A 9,534-nucleotide genomic window follows, 5' to 3' on the forward strand; every position below is an offset into this window, starting at 1 on the left:
TAAATACATAAGTGGTGCATGTAGTGAACTTGGTGTTGAGTTATTCACTTTAAGGTTATCACAGAGGACAAGGGGGCACCCTTTATGTCTAGAGGAAAAAAGATTTCATCTCCAAATATGGAAAGGTTTCTTCACAGTAAGAGCTGTGAAAATGTAGAATAGACACCTTCCAAAGGTGGCTCTGGCCAGCTCAGTAGATTACTTTCCTTAATGTACAGATTATTTCCTTAATGTACATAATATTACTAGGTACTGACATTTATAGGTAAAGTTGATCCAGGGAAAATCCAATTGCCTCTCGGGGGGTTAGGAAGGAATTTTTTTCCTTGCTGTAGCAAATTGGATCATGCTTTGCTGGGGTTTTTCGCCTTCCTCTGGATCAACTATGGGTGAAGGATTGTGTATATGGGATTGTATGATTTTATTTGTATTTTTATTGGTTGAACTAGATGGACTTGTGTCTTTTTTCAACCTGATTAACTTTGTAACTAATTACTATGTAACTATCTGATACCTCCTGCTACCACTCATCGCTGTTACATCCTGTGAGTGCTACCGGTGGGGGTGCCTTCCCACCAGGTTTGTTGTGAATTGTTGAACCTCAATTTTAATACAGTTATTTGCTGCAGCTCGACTCTGAGGGTTTTTGTGCCAGTGCACCATGCTGCACCTACCCATAAGCAGGAACAGTGTGTTGTGCTGCACTGCATGCACCTTCTTACTGCACCACAGATGTGTGAGTCCAGCTTAAGTAACAACTGAAGTCACTAAGATAGATATATTGTCAGACATTGTTCTAACAACCTCTAGAGCCATACCTCTACTATTCTGTTACAGCAGCTGTGCTGAGTGTCTAAATATGACTGTGATGTTCAATGGTCACCAGAGTAAATCCAGTGCTCTCAGTAATCAGCACTCAGTACCCAGTAACAGACCTGGTCTGACCGCCCCCTCCCCCTTTCTCTGTAATACAGGTTTGTTTGTGGCCACTAGTGCTGAGGGATGTGGCTATTGCCAATGATGCAAAATGGTGAAAGGGCAGTAAGCTGTATTTTTGAGAAACAGGTACTTTTTTGCAAGCCAAAATCAGTCACAAAACATAACAAGGGTTCAAGACTATTATGAGGACCTCAGTTATGAGGAGCGGCTACAAATATTACACTTATTTTCTCCAGAGAAGAGATGCTTGAGGGGTGACCGCAATGTGCAAATATCTAAATGGTGATTCTAGCACAGGGAGAAATCTATTCAATCTCAGGTCATATGGGCACTCAGTGAAGTTGGACAAGAAGCAGTTTAACCTTAGACTGTGTAGGGGGTTCTTTACAGTTAGAGCGGTATGGATGTGGAACTCCCTTCCACAGTCGGTGGAGTCAGCAGGAAGTGTCACTAATTTAAAAAAACTTTTATATGGGCGTCTTTGTGAATGCAGTATACAGGGATATGGGACTTGGTAGAGACATAATACATTCACACCCACACAAGTTGAACTGGATGGACTGGTGTTTTCATTCAGCCTTACCAACTATGTAACTATTTTATTTATTTATTTGTTTTAACCCACATGTGCTTCCATTGAAATAAATTAAATCCATGAAACTGCATGTCAATGTATGTAGTAATGTTTTTTTTATGTATTTCTATTGATTCTAGTTGTAAATGTGTGTGCCTAAAATGTACAAGTGTGCCTAAAATTTCCATGGAAAGTTATCTAATCTTCCTCTAATTTGTGGATGCTGTACATTTTCCAGCAAAAGGCATGTTTAAAAATCAGGATCAAAATAATATAACTATAACACAAGTGTCAAACAGACCAATGTTTGACTTACTGCAGCTCTGTTTTAAAATTTCAGTTATTTATTTCTTATCACCTAATGATAGAATTTTCCACGTTCCCAAAATCTGTGGATTTTTTTACTTTATGTCAATGAGGATGGATGGATTTCTTCCTTGGTCCCCCACAAAAAAGGAATATAAAAGCCTGTTCCCATGAATACCAATGAAAAACCAAACACAATGAAGGGTTTTATTTGGTTCATGTTGGAGCATAAGTGAATAAGTTGTCTACTTTCTGTATAAAAGGATTGCCAACGTTCATTAAATGAAAATCCTCTATAACATAAACCAAAGATAATGTAATAGAGGGATACAAAAGAACAAATATAGCTTACATCAAATAAACAATTTGCACATATAAATGCACACATATAGAGACATTCATTTATACTATATCATGCCATACAATGTACTTATTGATATTAGTTTGTGTTACCAGAATATACAGTTGATTTCTTGGGTGGCATTTATCAAGCAAATAAGCAACACTATTAGATGCAAATCAGGCTGCCTCTCACTTGGCAAAGTCCATGCAACAGTTTTTTTTTCCATGTATTTGTAAGCCCTGCAACTGGAATCCTGGGAAACCAACTTTGACAGATTTGAACAGGACTACAAAAGATTTATCTCTTTGGATGAAACAGATTTAACGTGTAAGCAGATGCCCAATTAAGCCCCTATTCACACAGAGCTGTGTCACTTGTTGCCTGTCATGTGAAGTTTGAAAAGCAACATGAGCTCTTTTCAGACAGAATCACAGTTTTTTGGCCCCATAGACTTTAACTTGAGTGCCTAAAAAATGCCTGAACAATGCATGCTAACGCTCCTGTTCTACAAATCTATGGAACCAAAAATGCCTGATTATGCCCCTATACTACAAGTTTATTGGACCAAAAACACTCAATTCTGCTCCTGTACTACAAGTTTATGGGACCAAAATGACCTGATTTTGCTTCTGCACTACAAGTTTAGGGGACCAAAAACACCACACTTTGCTTCAGTACTACAAGTCTATGGGACTAAAAACACCAAATTCTGTTCCTGTACTACAAGTCTATAAGACCAAAAATACCTGATCCTGCTTCTGTACTACAAGTCTAGGGGACCAAGAACCCCCAACACTGCTTCTGTACTACAAGTCTATGGGACAAAAAATGCCTGATCCTGATTCTGTATTACAAGTCTAGGGGACCAAGAACCCCCAACACTGCTTCTGTACTACAAGTCTATGGGACAAAAAATGCCTGATCCTGCTTTCTGTAGTAAAAGTCTATGAGACCAAAAACACCCAATTCTGCTCCTGTATTACAAATCTATGGGAACAAATATGCTCGATTAAGCTTGTGTAGTACAAGTCTAGGGACCAAAAACACCCAACTCTGCTCCTGTAATGCAAGTCTATGGGACCAAAATGCCTGATCTTTCTTATGTTGTAAAAGTGAGGATAATTGGTAATTTTAACTACTCATAAATTGACTAGAGTGATGGCACTGCTGGAACAGTCAAAGGACAAAAATGTATAAACGTATTACAAGACACTTTTATGGTACAGTTCATAGGGGTCCCAACTAGAAATAATGCTCTTCTGGACCTGGTAATCTTTAACCATGCAGAGCTTATTACAAATGTTCATATAAAACCATATATCTGGGATTGTATAGTATAGTATAGTATAGTATATATGGCATAGTACCACTGGATTGGGGTAAGGTCAATGTGGTGCGTATATTTAAAAAGGGGTCAAAGTTTTTACCAAGTAATTATAGACATGTTAGTTTAATGTCTATAGTTTGTAAGATACTGGAAAGTTTAATAATAGACCACATAGATGAGTTTTTGCTAGAAAAAAAAAAACATTTTAAGCAATAGCCAGAATAGATACAAGAAAGACAGAAGTTGTCAAACAAATCTGATTTCTTTTTATGAGGAGGTAGGTAAAACTTTACTGGATGTGATACACTTGGAGTTTGCAAAGACATTTAACACCGTTCCCCACACACAGCTAATGTGTAAGGTAAAGTCTACAGGCTTGGAAAAAAATCAGTTTGTAAATGGATAGAAAACTGGGTAAAGGGCCATATTCAGAGTATAGTGGTTAATAATTCATACTCTGAATGGTCTAAGGTTAATGGTGATGTACCCCAAGGTTCAGTGTCGGGACCATTACTTTTTAATATATTTATAAATGATATAGGGTCTGGGATTAAAAGTACAATTTCAGTCTTTGCAGATGAAACCAAGCTACGCAGTGTAATAACATCCTTAAAGGATGTCCCAAATTACAAGCTGACCTCAATGCACTGTTTCATTGGGAAAATGATGTTTATTGTTGATAAATGTAAAGTTATGCACTTGGGGGCTAAAAATATGCATGCATCTTACATAATAGGGGGAATACAACTTAGGGAATCAGTGACAGAGAAGGACCCAGGTGTTCTGGTAGACCATAAGTTTAAAAATAGCTTGCAATGCCAAACTACATAGTAACATAGTTAGTCTGGTTGAAAAAAGACAAACGTCCATCAAGTTCAACCAATAAAAGGTCAGAAAAGAAAAGAAAATTTACAATCCTGTATACACAATCCTATACCCACAGTTAATCCAGAGGAAGGTGGGAAAAAACCCCAGCACAGCATGAACTAGTTTTCTCCAGCAGGGGAAAAAAATCCTTTCCGATCCCCCAAGAGGCAATCGATGTCAGTATCCTGTTATATTATGTACATTACGAAATAATCCATTCAGGAAAGAGCTGCGGTCTCTAAAGCAAGCAAAATCCTTTCTTGTATTAAAAGAGGTATAGACTCCAAAGAGAGAGATATCATATGCAGTTCAGTTTTGGGCACCAGTTCTCAAAAAAGATATCGGGGAACTGGAGAAAATGTAGAAAAGTAAATCTGATAAGAGACATGAAGGAGGTCAGCTATGAAGAAAGATTAGCTGAACTGAATTTATTCTCTCTTATGAAAAGGAGATTAATGGGGAATATATTCAACATGTATAAATCCATAATGGTCCATATAGTGAACTTGGTGTTGAGTTATTCACTTTAAGGTTATTACAGAGGACAAGGCTGCACTCTTTACGTCTGGAGGAAAAGAGATTTAATCTCCAAATATTGAAAGGCTTCTTCACAGTAAGAGCTGTGAAAATGTGGAATAGACTCCCTTAGGAGCTGATCTGGCCAGCTCAGTAGATTGTTTTAGATTGTTTTAAGAAAGGCATAGATTCTTTCCTAAATGCACTTATTATAACTGGATACTTATATTTCTAGGTAAAGTTGATCCAGGGAATATCCAATTTCCTCTTGGGGATCAGGGAGGAATTTTTTTCCCTTGCTGGACCAAATTGGATCATGCTTTGCTGGGGTGTTTTTGCCTTCCTCTGGGTCAACTGGGAGTATTGGATAATGTATAAGGAGGTTTTCTATTTGAGTGTGTTTTTTTTTTCTCTGTTGGTTGGATTGGATGGACATTCAACCAGATTAAAGCGGAGTTCCACCCAAAAGTGTCCTTGCCCCCTTACATGCCACATTTGGCATGTCATTTTTTTTTGGGGGGGGGGGGGAGTGGGTACCTACTTTAGAGAGGGACTTCCTTTCCCACTTCCTCATTCGGCCTTCAGGCCGCCTAGGCTACTCCTCCTCTCCCTCTTGGGGCCCCCTCCATCTAGGCAATCTTCTGGGACACAAGCTGCCACGGCCGGGTGCCCACAGTTCCAATGGAGGCACCGTGGAGGGGAGGGAGAGAGGGATGAGGCTTCGGGCGCCCGCATCTCTGGATGGTGGGACAGGTAAGTGGCTGTTTATTAAAAGTCAGCAGCTATACTTTTTGTAACTTTGAAAAGAAGAAAGAAATGGCTGCATATCCAGAACTCCCGATTGCCTTTTATTGTTCAGAAAGATAACACCAAAGACACCAAACTGTGGTCACGTAGACGTGTTTCACACATACATCTTGTGCTTAATCATAATGGTAATGAATAAGCACAAGATGTATGTATGAAACGTGCCTACGTGACCACAGTTTGGTGTCTTTGGTGTTATCTTCGTGAACAATAAAAGGCAATCAGGAGTTCTGGATGTGCAGCCATTTCTTTCTTCTTTTCCAAGTTTCCAATGGAGGCGGCCGGGGCTGGCACTCCATGAGATATTCCAATTAGTTTTGTCTCATACACCTGGAGCAGTGGTTCTTTTTCTTATACTTTTTGTAGCTGCTGACTTTTAACAAACTGATAAAAGCCTGGAACACAACTTTAACTACATAACTATATAACTTCTTGTGTGATGGAATTCATAAATGCCCTTTCTTGTGTTTTGTTTTCATAACATTATTGGTCCAAAATGAATCTGCCTTAATCTACGCTCCTACATTGCAGAATAAAGAAATATATTTAATAACCTCTTCACACTATTCAGTGGGGTTGATTTACTAAAGAAAGTAGAGGCTGATCACAAAGTGTATTTTCACTTAGCTTAGTTAATAGAGTGAGGCTGTGTTCACATTGAATACCCAATCATGTACAAGGGAAATACGAAAAAATGATTTTGCTTGCAAATGATTGGATGATTAAAAAGAAAACCTTTTAATCTTATTTACTAAGATAAGTGAGCAGTTACTTTACAAAGTACAAATACACTTTACAAAGTTAACAAGGTCTTTTAGTAAATCAGTCAAAATATGTATTATCTGAGTTAGCTCATGCACATTCTAATACGTGGTCATTTCTAATATAAGTGGTAATTTCGTTATAAAATGCTATCATTTGCGTAAGCATATCTTACCTTTCATGTCATTCAAAGGAAGAAAACATCTGGTACATTGTAAGGTCCCGTTAGAAAGAGGTGTTGGAGGAGACAGGTTTTTTCCACTAATGTTACACGTGTTCTTGTATGTGCTCTGTAGTAATGATTAACCTTGATTAACAACAAGAAGATTTTGTGACCTTTGGGACTCAATCAATTTAAGAACTGATATCACAATTTCTTTGAGAATGTCTATGTTTTTATAATTTATCCACACCAAAATAGTTAAAAATGATAAGGCTTTTTTATGTTTTACTTTCAATTAAAAACTGTTAAACACGTGTAGCCAGGTGCTTGGTTAGAGACAGAGAGTGATTTATGACACTTTACTGCCGGGCTCTCTGTACTCCCTATGGACTTTAGCTAAATGGGTTTAAATAACCTCTCCTCCATTCATCCTGGGGAGCAGACAAGCAGAAGGAGCTCTAAAGACTTGATGGTTGGCACCAGTGTGCACATCAACCTGATAGAAGCCTGCGGCTGTGTGCTGAGGACTGGAGTTGCTCCAGGTAGATCCAGAAGTGAGCTGACATCTGAACAGCAGGACCCCTTTGCTATATCACTGGGACTGGTAATAGGACACTGCTGCCATTAACCTGTTGCTGCTAGCAGAGACTGAGCACATAGGGACTAGCAATTTAACTAGTAGCATTATTTACTGTATGCAGACTTTATTGGGACTGTACTCATGTGCACCACCATAAAGACTGGGCCCCAACGCAAGTCGGCTGAAGAACTAGGGCTAAGACTGCTTACTCAGATAGCTCCTTCACGAGAATGTTGCCTATTGTCCATAGTAAGAGGTACCTGTTTAGGAAGTCTTAAATTTCATCACTGCCATTCATATAGAGTTCACTCTAAAGTTGATATATCTTACTGTTTACAGAGGCGTTATTGCAGCATTGATTATTATTGCTGATACTGTTTTCTAATGCCATCACTTATTGCTGATTTTGTGGATTACCAGGTTTACTCTAACTTAGCTGCAAGAAACTCCATTCTATGCTGCTATGGCCTTATGAACATATTGGGGTTGATTTACTAAAACTGGAGAGTGCAAAATCTGGTGCACCTGTGCATGGTAGCCAATCAGCTTCTAAATTCAGCTTGTTCAATTAAGCTTTGACAAATCAACCTGGAAGCTGATTGGTTTCTATGCAGAGCTGCACCAGATTTTTCACTCTCCAGTTTTAGTAAATCAACCCCATTGTCTAGTGAACTGTGATTGACCTAATCCTCATTCATTTATGTGCTTACTGCTATTTACTGCAACCCGTGTGTCAGGGAAATGGCCATGGAAGAAATGTCAATCTTGCTAGTAATAGAGATAAGCGCCATAGATGCATTCCTGTATGCATGCACACGTGTGCGTGCAACGGTGCAAATTGGCATACATGTGTGCGCGACAGCGCTAACGGCACGCACATCCGCGCATGGTGTGACAGATGGGGTTCCTTGCTAGCCTGTAAAAGACTTCTACTGTCTGACCCAAGTTGCTGGACTGTGGTCAGCTTCCCTGTACTCCTGAACCTCTGCTTATCTCTTGAATTCCCCATTGTGACCCGGCTTGTTTCAGACCTGCTTGACCTCTTCTCCTGGCTTACTCCCTGGCTTGCTCCTTGACCCTCCATCTGCTTCATCACCAGTGTATGACCCCGGCTTGTTGCATGGACTTTGCCTTCACCTGATCACCTGTGTATGACCCAGGCTTGCCTTACAGACTTTCTCTTGCTTCCTGCCTGATTACCAGACCCGTCTTGCCCCATGGACTCTGTTACTCATTGCTGGTGTGTCATCCTGTGTTTGACCCTCGGCCTAGCTTCTACAGCTGTATCCTGGCAACACGGTTCATCTGAAGCACGGTGGGAGTTTCTGGCAGCCCCTATCTTGCCACACACACAGCAGCCTTCACAAGGTGACCCTCCTCCTGGTCCATCCAGATCCTGCAGACAACTCTTGCTTCTCTGGGCCATATACCTACTGTTGCACATCAGAGGAATATTGCACTCAGCCACAAGGGGAGCCCCTCTTAGCATATTTGCTTCAGATCAGGTACGTGACAGTTCAAGCTAGCCATGTCAGAAGCCAACAGAGTGGGCTCTCCACTGGAAGTTCTGTGCCAGCAGGTCACCGCCCTGACCTAGGCAGTTCAAAGATTCCAGGAAGGTTATTTCCAACTGGAAGGGTGTCTGGAGAATCTGACGGTTTCTCCTGCTATTGCTGATTCCAGTCCACCATCTACCAGTGCTGCATCAGCTCCCTCTGCACAGGAATGTTCCTCTGCGGCTCCTACAGTGATGGTCCCTCCTCCTGAGCCTCAGGTACCAACGCCTGAAAGGTGATCCGAAGAAATTCCATGCCTTTAAAAATGCCTGTATGCTGTACCTAGCCCTTCAGCCAAGAACCTTCTCTGTAGAGACTGTAAACGTTGGGTTCATAATTTCTTTACTATCAGAAGAACCCCAGACCTGGGCCCATAACCTGCTTGAGCAAAATAATCTTGTACTTAACCCTGTGGAAACATTCTTGGAGGCAATGGCTCAACTTTACAATGATCCCCAGCATACAGCCACTGCTGAATTCGCCCTGCACACCTTGACCCAAGGGAAACGCACAGCAGAAGACTACACTGTCGATTTCCGCAGATGGTCTGCTGACACCTGCTGGAATGAAGCAGCCCTTAAATACCAGTACCGTCTCGGACTATCTGAAACCCTTAAAGATGAACTGGCCCAGGTCGAGACCTCAGCTACTTTGGAGGATCTGATATTGCTGGCCATTAAGTTGGACAGATGCCTGTGGGAACGGCAATCAGAACAATTCCAAAATCCTCAACCTAGTTGGATGATGCCCAGGATTCTGCAGGTCTCTGTTCCCCTACCAGTACCATCTGCCAC

The 9,534-nt window shown here is 40.7% G+C and overlaps 1 protein-coding gene across 1 annotated transcript in view; it reads right to left on the reverse strand.

The window, feature by feature from the left end:
* LOC141131885 (chloride anion exchanger-like) overlaps window positions 1–6,744 on the reverse strand; it is a 134,040-nt gene extending 127,296 nt beyond the window's left edge. Inside the window, exon 1 of the mRNA XM_073619675.1 lies at window positions 6,617–6,744. The gene's annotated coding sequence lies outside the window, so the exon portion shown is untranslated. The remainder of the gene's footprint in view (window positions 1–6,616) is intronic.
* Between the last annotated feature and the right edge of the window lie 2,790 nt (window positions 6,745–9,534).

Source organism: Aquarana catesbeiana, linkage group LG03, assembly GCF_042186555.1.
Source record: "Aquarana catesbeiana isolate 2022-GZ linkage group LG03, ASM4218655v1, whole genome shotgun sequence".
Classification (NCBI taxonomy): Eukaryota; Metazoa; Chordata; class Amphibia; order Anura; family Ranidae; genus Aquarana; species Aquarana catesbeiana.